Here is a 10236-nt window from a genome sequence, read left to right as displayed (position 1 = left end):
AACAACACACAAACATGATTACATGAGCTTGTGAGCTTCCTACAGGCAGGGACAGTAGTGTCTTCTCTGACCGCCCAAGTGTTCAGTCATGGAGGGGATTCAAGGGGAGAGCTGTTGAATGGATTCAACATCCACAGACTCATCCATGAGCTGTGTAGACCTTCTGAGGACCACACTGGCCATGCTCTAGAAACGTGGCTCATCAAACCACCTGTATACCAGGGAATGTGCAGTCAGTCTTTCAGAAGAAGCATCGCCCCGCCCTCCTCTGGTTCCCAGACATCGAAGGCCCTGGTACAGAACTGTGTGGGGGACAGTCTATCCCAGCACCAGATGTTAGCTATGTCTGGACTCCAGTTCCTCTTCAAAAAATACAGTCCCAAAATAATAGAAACAAGGGACAGACCAAGAGCATTTATAAAGCAGGCCTGCTCATGAGTAGGTGATTTCCTAGGTCACTTAAACTTAACTCATCCACTCACTGCAGAAAGAAAAAACACCTCTCCTATGTAGCCAATAAAGGCCAGCAGACAGTCCCCAGGAAGGACGGGTAGACATCACTGTGGCTTTGAGAATTCATGTTCATGAGCCACCATGGCTGGATGTAAGAGTCTAGGCAGCAAGCAGGACCTCAGACATCCCTGGGGAGTCCTTCCTCCTGGACAGAGATTACTTCTAAGATGTCCCCTCCCCCAAAGCTTTTACAGATCTGCCTTACTCTCTGCTGAATTCATGGGAGGCAGGAAGGGGAAGCATTAGTACTTCCAGAAGCATTGAGCTGCTTACTACCAGGCTACGGATCGTGTGGCCTTAATTTAAATACTCCCGTTATTAATTTATGATCCCAGTTACTATTATTGCCAAGGTTATCCATCTCAACACAATTTAATATGACCCACACCACCATGGCTGGGCCTGGGTTATTAATAATTTCCATGGTCTTGATCATTTAAGCCTTACTCCAACAATTACAAACAGCAATTGTTACTATTCTTAGCAGTATTTCTATGATTAAGCTGAAGCACAAGCCCGAGATGTACTGCTGAGTGCTGGCAGGGAGTGTGGCTGCATAGGGTGCGGAAGGAGGAGTGTTGCATTGTGGGAAGTCAGGCCTGAGTGCGAATGCTTGCCCCCAGCCCTGTTGCCTCTTCCTTCTTACCTTAGGAAGGCTGCAACCATCTCTCTTGGCCTTTGATTTCTCATTTACAGGATGGGGCTTTAAAGGAAGGTAATAAGATCAAATAGAGGAATGCAGTATTCATCACACCGGAGACCCAGCCTTCTCTTGGTCACTCAGTGTGAATTTAGGAGTCCCTGCTATGGCCCACACACACTTCTAGGTACTGGGAATTCAGCAGTGGACAAAGCAACTCTCAAGATAACAGTCTCCGTCAGCAGTTCTCAGCCTGCGCATCGTGGCCCTTTGGGGGAGTCAAACAACCCTTTCACAGGGGTCACCTAAGACCATCAGAAATATCAGATATTCACGTTGTGATTCATAACGGTAGCAAATTACAGCTATTAAGTAGCAACGAAAATGATTTTATGGTTGGGGGGTCACCACAACATTAAGTCACACAGCATTAAGATTGAGAATCACTGGTCTAGATAGAGTATTAGTTATTTCATATGAGGGTTATTTTATAATGTGACACCTTGGCTTGACCACACGATAGGTAGCACAGCTATGATCAGGATAGTTCTTTGTTGAGTTACCTGTATCACCATGACCACCAACCACTACCTCCAAACCAGTGCACACCACTCTGACCACCTCCATCTCCATCACCACCCCAATTCACACCACAACAGCTATCTCAGTGAATCAGTGGGGCCGTTCTCTCCCCACCCCACCCCACCCCCCAAATCATCATTACCCTGACCACAAGTATAGCTCTTATTGTCAGCTTGGCTGGATTTAGAATCAACGGAGAAGCAGAACTCTGGGTGTTTCTATGAGGGTTTTTCCAGAAGGTTTCAACGGGCAGGAAGAAAGCCACCGTACAGGCAGTGGCCTCACATGAGCTGGGGCGAAGTATAGAATTCAAAGGAAAGGGCAGCAAGCACCTGCGTTTATCCCTCTCTGCTTCCTGGCTGCTAATGCAATGTGTCCAGGTCCCCCATGTCCTTGCTCCCATGCTGTGGCCGTCTGAATGAGATGTCATCCATAAGTCTCTGGCATTTTGACACTTGGACCTCAGTTGGTAGATGTCTGGGAAGGACTAAGAGGGTGTGGCCTTGATGGAGGAGGTGTGTTACCAGGGGGTGGTCTAAGGGCTTCCAAAGCCCCCGTACCATCCCTGGAGGTGTGACCTCTCAGCCTCCAGCTTGAGGGTCAGAAAGGTGAGCTATCTACTATCAGCACCAAGCCTGCCTGCCTGCCTGTTGCCTGCCTGCCTGCCTGCCTGCCTGCCTGCCTGCCTGCCTGCCTGCCTGCCTGTTGCCTGCCTGCCTGCCTGCCTGCCTGTTGCCTGCCTGCCTGCCTGCCTGCCTGCCTGCCTGCCTGCCTGCCTGCCTGCCTGCCTGTTGCCTGCCTGCCTGCCTGCCTGCCTGCCTGCCTGCCTGCCTGCCTGCCTGTTGCCTGCCTGCCTGCCTGCCTGCCTGCCTGCCTGCCTGCCTGCTGCCTGCCTGCCTGCCTGCCTGTTGCCTGCCTGCCTGCCTGCCTGCCTGCCTGCCTGCCTGCCTGCCTGTTGCCTGCCTGCCTGCCTGCCTGCCTGTTGCCTGCCTGCCTGCCTGCCTGCCTGCTGCCTGCCAGCCTGCCTGCCTGCCTGCCTGCCTGCCTGCCTGCCTGCCTGCTGCCTGCCTGCCTGCCTGCCTGCCTGCCTGCCTGCCTGCTGCCTGCCTGCCTGCCTGCCTGCTGCCTGCCTGCCTGCCTGCCTGCCTGCCTGCCTGCCTGCCTGCTGCCTGCCTGCCTGCCTGCCTGCCTGCCTGCCTGCCTGCCTGCCTGCCTGCCTGCCTGCCTGCCTGTTGCCTGCCTGCCTGCCTGCCTGCCTGCCTGCCTGCCTGCCTGCCTGCCTGCCTGCCTGCCTGTTGCCACTCTCCCCATGGAGATGGTGATAGACTCCTATCCCTCTGAAACTGTAAGCCCTGAATAAACCTTGTTGCCCTGGTCATGGTGTCTAATCACAGCAATAGAAAAGTAACTAACACATGTGCCTTCCAGATTAAGTATGTGTTTGAATAGGGGGGTAAAATAAATCTTCCTTCTTTTATTCTAAGGTGTATTGATTTTATTTATATGGGTACACTGTAGCTGTCTTCAGACACCAGAAGAGGGCATCAGATCCCATTACAGATGATTGTGAGTCGCCATGTGGTTGCTGGGAATTGAACTCAGGACCTGTGGGAGAGCAGTCAGTGCTCTTAACCGCTGAGCCATCTCTCCAGCCTCCTAAACCTTCCTTCTTAATTTGCTTTATCGAGTATTTTGTCACAACAATTAGAAAAGTAACTGATAAGCCATCGTCACCATCATCTCTCACAGATGATTTACCAAGTCCAGTACTACATGACCATGACCACACACACTCACTATGGCCACCATCATAAAAGCCCTAATGCAATCACGGCCATCGGACCCACCTCTGCTCATCCCTTAGAACCGCTAGCTGCCCGAGCCAAACTCCTTTCTGACTGGGACTCCTGGCCCCAAACCAAGCAGTCTTCAACTCTAAGTGGTCCTATCCCAGACTCCACAAGACACCTTCTTTTCAGCCCTCTTTTCCCTAACCACTGAGAGACGGGACGAGGGGGAAGACTGAAAAGATGGCCAGCTTGGCAGCACCAAGGTGGCAACAGTTTTCCTGAAGGGATGTTAGAACTGTCTCCTGTGATAATGCTGCACTTAGAGATGATCTCTCTCTCTCTCTCTCTCTCTCTGACACACACACACACACACACACACACATACACACACACATACACTCGAGGCTTCCTAGACTACAGCAACTTCAAGGTAAAAGGATGGATAATATATGCTTAGTTCAGCATGGAGCTGGGACAGGGAGGGGGGTTGGGAAGGTGCATTATCAGGAGTCCACATAGGAGGGGCAAGCCCTCCCTCATTCACCTCATCACCTCCCCCCCCCAGCAAGGTGTCCCCTAATGTCCTCTCCTCTTCCCATTCCATTTGTCCTCCCACCTGGACCTCTCCCAGGGCCTTCAAAGGACTCAGCACCTACAAGGCTGACGGATCCATGTGCCCATATTCCTGGCTGCAACTGTGAACCAGCCTGAAGCTGCAAACCCCTTCCTTGCAGACAATGAGAAACCCACTTCCAAAGCCTTTCTATAGGCTGGGAGAGGCACACAACTGTCTCCCACAGGCCAGGAGATGCACATGACTGTCTCCCACATTCCCATTGCAGTCCCAGGAAGTTGGTGCTGTAACCACTTTGTAGGTGAGGTGTCTGGGACTTGAAGAGGCTCAGACACTTGGTTCAGAAGCAAGTAGTGGCACCCATTTCCAGTGGTTCTGCTCCGCACAAAGCACCAAGCACTCACACCTCTTTCCACTAACGCCCTGATCCAAGGTACTCCCCACCCCACCCCCACCCCATTCCACCCCAGCTCCTCCTCAGCCTTCTTCCTCTAGACAGCTGCTATGGGGCTGGAGAGGAAGAACCTCCACCCAAGAGGGGCTTGGTCCCAGTCCCTGGCTGCTCCCCCTTGGTGTACAAGGCACAATCCAGGCTTAGAGGCTAAGTGGGCTGCTCAGAGAGGCACACCATGCCAGAGAGGAGGGGTGCACTCTGCCAGCTCCCACCTTTCTCACCTCAAGAGAGTTATTTCTGTCTCTCCAGCTCCATGTCTAACCAGAGGCAGGGTGGCAGGGGGCAGACCAGAGGAGAGGGAAGAGGAAGTGCTAGGCCTTTCCAGCTGTATCCCATCTGCCCCGGGGAAGGCAGCCAGGCAAGGTAAGTGACACTCAGCCCTTCAGGAGCTGGCCTGGTAGCTTTGCAGCAGGATGTCCTGGCTGCCCCTAAACTGCCACCTCATGAGAGATAAAGGTGGAGCCTGTTCCATAGGGGGACAATGGATGGATGGACAGATGGATGGATGGATGGATGGATGGATGGATGGATGGATGGATGGATGGTGAAGCCCAGACATTGCTTTGGGTTTCTTGAGCTTTTGTTCTGGAGCTGAATCAGTGAGGGGAGTGAGTAGATTTAGCAACTTTGGAGTCCAGTTAGATTAACTCAAGCATCAAAATGGGTGCTTTTCACAGTACCCTCCCCATCCTCCGCTTTCACTGCCTGCTCAAGTATGGCGGCTACTGCTGCCTCCCTGCCTCCACTGTGCTCTGCTCTGTAGCAGCCTCATGTAACCCTCATTCACCAACCAGCCTTTCCCAGCTTGTGAGCCTGACACAGGGTACGCCCCGGGAGCACTGCTTGCTCTCAATGGGGTTGGCGGCATTGGGCAAAGGCTTCTGGTTTGAGGTCTTTTCCAGTGTAGGTCTAGGCCATGCCCATCTATCTGTCCAGGAGTCTCCAGACTTGACTGGTTTGTTCAGGCACAGGTCCTAGAGACACGTTTTCCTGAGATTTTTGTGATTTGGTGAACGGTGGTGAGAGATGAGTGCTGGGATCTACAGTACAGGCATGTGGGCCAGATGCCAGGCATTGGAGGCTCAGAACAGCCAACTCCTCCATGACTTCAGGGGCTGCCAGGCAGTGGCCCAGCCTCTCTCCTTTCTGAGCACCTTCTACTAGGAAGTTCCTTTCAACTTTCCACAGGGACCGTCCTTTTAGTTCCCAGGGATCTTGGGGTTTAAAAGCTGAGGTTTTGTATCACTGTTTGTTTTCATATATATATATTTATTTTAGAGATATTTTTATATATGTAATGGTTTGTTTGCATATATGCATGTGTACCATGTCTGGTGCCTAAGGGGACCAGAAGGGGGTATGGAGTTCCATGGAACTGGAGTTAAAGACTGTTGTGAACTGCCATCCATATAGATGCTAGAAACTGGACCCAAGCCTTCTGCAAAACCAGTAAATGCTCTTAACCACGCACGGAGCCATCTCTCTAGCCCTTTGTCTGTCTTTTGCGATACCGTCAGAGGAATCTCTGGCCGGTCCTGAACTTTGTTTGTAACTGAGCATGAACTTCAAGTTCTGACCCTCCCTCCGACCTCCTGAATGCTAAGATCTGCAGCATCATGGCCAGTTTATGGGAACTGGGGATGAACCCAGGTCTTTGGGCATGCTGGGTAAACACTCTACCAACGGAACTATATCTCCAGCCGGCACTTAATTCTTTTTGTTTTGCTCGTTTATTTGAAACAGGGTTAGACTCGGGCATCCCGTGCAGCCAGGATGATCCTGGGCTGATTTCTCTCACTTTGACTCAGGTTACAGGTGTATACCACCACGTCCAGTTAGATTCAGTCCTCTCTCCCTAGCCTATGTTCAAGGGCACGCAAAACGTTTTAAAGGAAAAACGAGGTTAACCTGTTCCATGGCTCGAACCTCATGAAGTCAGCATGGAATAAAAGAAAACCAACCATCTGAGGCCCAAGTGCCTGTTGATCGACTTGATGGGTGGTGACCGGCCCCTCTCTCTCTTGCTCTGAGCCTCAGTGTCCTTCTCCCTAACGTAGGCACAAGATGAGAAAGAGCCTTACAGAATGAGCAGTCAAGAAAAGAGTGTGGATAAGCGTGCTTTGAAAGTCAGGGAGGGCCGGAAAGATGTCAATTAGTCTCGTGTTTGATGCTGCTATTGATGGTGGCTTCTAGCTGGAAACCGGATGAGGGGTAAGATGACATTTCAACACTGGGGACTGGGTCCAGGGTCTTTCCTGCTGTAGATAAGAGCCAGGGCTGTGACAGGCCTCTGGCTTTGGGGAAATTCCCACGGGAATTAGTGGAGGAGGGGCCGTCCCAGACCCCAGCTTATCTTCACTCGGCTTTGCTCTCCTCCCCCGCCCCGCCCCCACCCCAATGTCTGGGAAGTGGGGTCAAGTGCAATCGTCTCGGTTGGTTTCCAGCAGGGGAGGGCAAAGGGCACCGATGTGGAGTCTGGACAAAGTCATGTTCCCTATGCCTGTCCCTCACAGAGAGGAGACTCCCTCTGATGGCCAGAAAAGCAAGCTGCCTGCCAGTTGCTGCAGGAGGATTGCTTCCCAGCCCCATCCATCAGGAGGTGGGCTCTGTTCAAATGCACACGTCCCAAGCCAGAATGCAGGGAGGGGGGGCTTTGGAGGACAGAAGACCAGGGGCACCCAATCTTCCTACAGAGCCTGTGGCTGCATGTAGCAACTGACCTCCTTCCTGAGAGGAGAGGGAGAAGGCAGATTCTCCAATCTCCTATTCTTGGGAGAGACACAGTCTCTAGGTCCTTGGGAGTGTATAGGTGGCTCAGAGAGTGGAGAGGAACTTCCTGTTGCTCCTGTTGTCCCCTCTATGGGGCAGGACCACAACTGTGGCTTTGGTTTCCCCCAATCAAGCAGCACTGTGTCACTGTATAGCCAGGATGGGAACATGGAGTGCATTTGAACACTGGAAGCTGGTAGACAGATTTCAGGGAAGTGAAAAGTTAACCCAGAAGTTAACTGGGGAAGTTGAGGCCTGGTGACAGGTTCCAAATCTTTTGTTGGGATAGTTACAGAGAAGGGAGTGCTAGGGAGGTTTCAACAGTCTTCCAGGAAGCCTTGCCCAGTCCCCTGTGCAACCAGAAGGACTCTGACCTCTCCAGGCCTGCTTTTCTACTTGTGACACGAAGATAGTCCCCACACTGTCCTTGCTCCTGCGCTATGAAGCCAGACTCTTGTCCAGTCTGCTGGGTGCCTTGGGGGGAGGGGAGAGAAGGAGGAGGAAGGTAGAGGAGGAGGGAAGGGCCCCTGGAGGAGCCACCAGACGAGGAAGTGCTGAGTTGACACTTTTCGCCCAGCCAGCCACCTGGCTGGGTACGTTTATTCATCCCTAGCCCTCCCCCTGAAGACCCAGGCTGAGCTCAGAAATGCCTTCACAGCCCATCCCCGGGAGCTCCCCTACTCAGCTGGAAACTCTTAAGCAAAAAAGGTCGTCAGGATGATTAAATGCGAACAGATTTTCAGCTCTTTTTCCACTTTAATTAAAAATGTGCACTCGGTTCTGAGGAAGCTGGAGGCGAAGGAGCGGCTCCCCAAAGGCCACTGGGCTGAAAAGTGAAGGCAAAACACTCAGGTGTCTGAGGTTGGCCTTTAGTGCCATGAGGGTCAGGGTACTAGCCCACAGCTGTCACATGTCCACAGGCTCTGCAAAGAGAGGCCAGCCTGGAGGTCACTGGACAGGAGACACTGGCGTAACACACTCTGGAACCAGTGTAAGCTGGTGTGGGGATCAGCAGACATTTATAGACCTGCAGTACCAAGGGGTTGCCAGTGTGGGGAAGGGGACCAGACACTGGAGTCTGACAGAAAATTCAGTAAAGAAAGCGGATGACTAATTAACTCCCCACAAGCACAGGGGTGGCCCAGTAAGCCACTGTACAGGCGGCCTGAAAGCACACAGTGTCTGGAGAAGCAGCGGGAGGCAGCGACCCTCAGGAGAACTGGGATGCTTGTGTGGAAAAGGCAGGTGCTTGGGAGGGGTCCCTGCTAGCCAGGTGGGTGAGGCTATGGGCAAGGGTTTGGTGTGCAGCCACAGGGGTTTTGTTAATGGGCTGGGTGGCAGGAAGCTGGCAGAATCCAGTAGGGGGATGAGACCTCCCCCATTGTCTTCTTCCCCATTCTCTGCAGCCCCAAGAGAAGGGGGGAGAGGGAGAGGTGGGAAGGGATTTGTGGGGATACCTGAGACCATCTGCAGGGGAGGAGGGAAGGCGGGGGCAGGGAGCTGGCACAGGCTTCAGGAACAGTGAAGCCTGTGGCCCTTGGTCACACAGATCCTGTTTCCGGTCTGGCTTCAGTCCTTGGCAGGGCCTGGAGTGGAGTTTCCCTCTGAGAGTAGAAGACAGAATGATAGCGTTTGAAGTTGTTCCTATGTTCTGATCGCCCCTGCGCTGTGCAGGATGAAGAACTCCCAAGAACTCCCACCGTTTCCTGGTCTTGTACCGGGTGGTCCCACCTGCCCCCTCTTGGGATGGGAGCCTGTCCTTATCAACGCTGTCTTGGTGACCCACAATGGTGTTCCTGTCCACTCATCATGACCCTAGCTCGCAGGCAGGAAAACAGTGGAAGGGGCCACACTCTGCTGGGGTGGTGGGTAGGGTGAGGTGGGAGAGTGGGGGGAATCCGAGCCTCCGTGCTTGGGGACTTTTCACATCCATCTTGGACTGATAACATTTGAAGATTCCACCGGCCAAACTTAGGGGCCACCAAGAGGGGTAGCTGGACCCTCTGCTGGGAGGGAGCGTGGATTTCTCGGAGGTGGGAGACCATTTGAAGCTTTAACAAGGAACAGGGGATACAGAGACAGGAACCCCATCTAGACATGTGACAGATTGGATCGGTTTAGGGACAGCCCGAGGATGAAGGAGCAATAGAAAGAGATAGAGTCAGTCAGACACACTGGGGACAGACTCTTAAATTCCTGTTCCTTGCAGGTGATGAGAAGTCCTCTCCCCCTGGAAGACCCTTTCTGACCGAGTCAAAGCCTTATGCTTCCCTCACCTACATCATTCCAGCTCTCTGCTTTGGTGGAGGGGAAGGGAATGCTGTGTTTGGATCTGGGGCGAAGCTTCCCTAGCCCTGTCCCTGCAGTGGCCTGGTATTGGGTGGACCGGTCACCTGAGACAAGGACTCCTGAGAGGCCTCCCTGCCCTTCCCTCATTCCGTTGTTCCACTTTTAGAGAACCCCGGGACTCCTCAGCAGGCAGCAGCCTATTTTGCCAGGATCCACATAGAGCAGTGCCTGGCACAGTAGCGGTGAAGCGGGAAGTGGGTCTCTGTTGGCGGGCACCGTGGTGCCCGGAACTCGCTATTCCTCCCCAGTGTTAATTATCAAAATTAACCGAACACTATAAATAACCCAACTCAGAGACTCGAAGTGCCTCGCTTCTAATTAATTCATTCCAATCAAGACACTACGCCCCCCTACCCTAGCATCCGAGGGACGGGAACCTCATTGTGCAGCTTTTTAAAATATCGACCCCCGATAAGCCGTCCCCCTCCCCGCGCCTGAGAGCCAAGAGCCCAGAGAAGCAAGAGAGGGGAGGAAAAATCAGCCTGCTTTCTTGGAAGGGGGGCGCCTATAAATAACCACATATTGGTGCGTTTGATGGACGACATTCTCATGGAGATTGGCTTTT

This window comes from Mus caroli, unplaced genomic scaffold, assembly GCF_978045245.1.
Source record: "Mus caroli unplaced genomic scaffold, Mus_caroli_1 scaffold_13, whole genome shotgun sequence".
NCBI classification, from domain to species: domain Eukaryota; kingdom Metazoa; phylum Chordata; class Mammalia; order Rodentia; family Muridae; genus Mus; species Mus caroli.
This window is presented reverse-complemented; position numbering follows the sequence as displayed.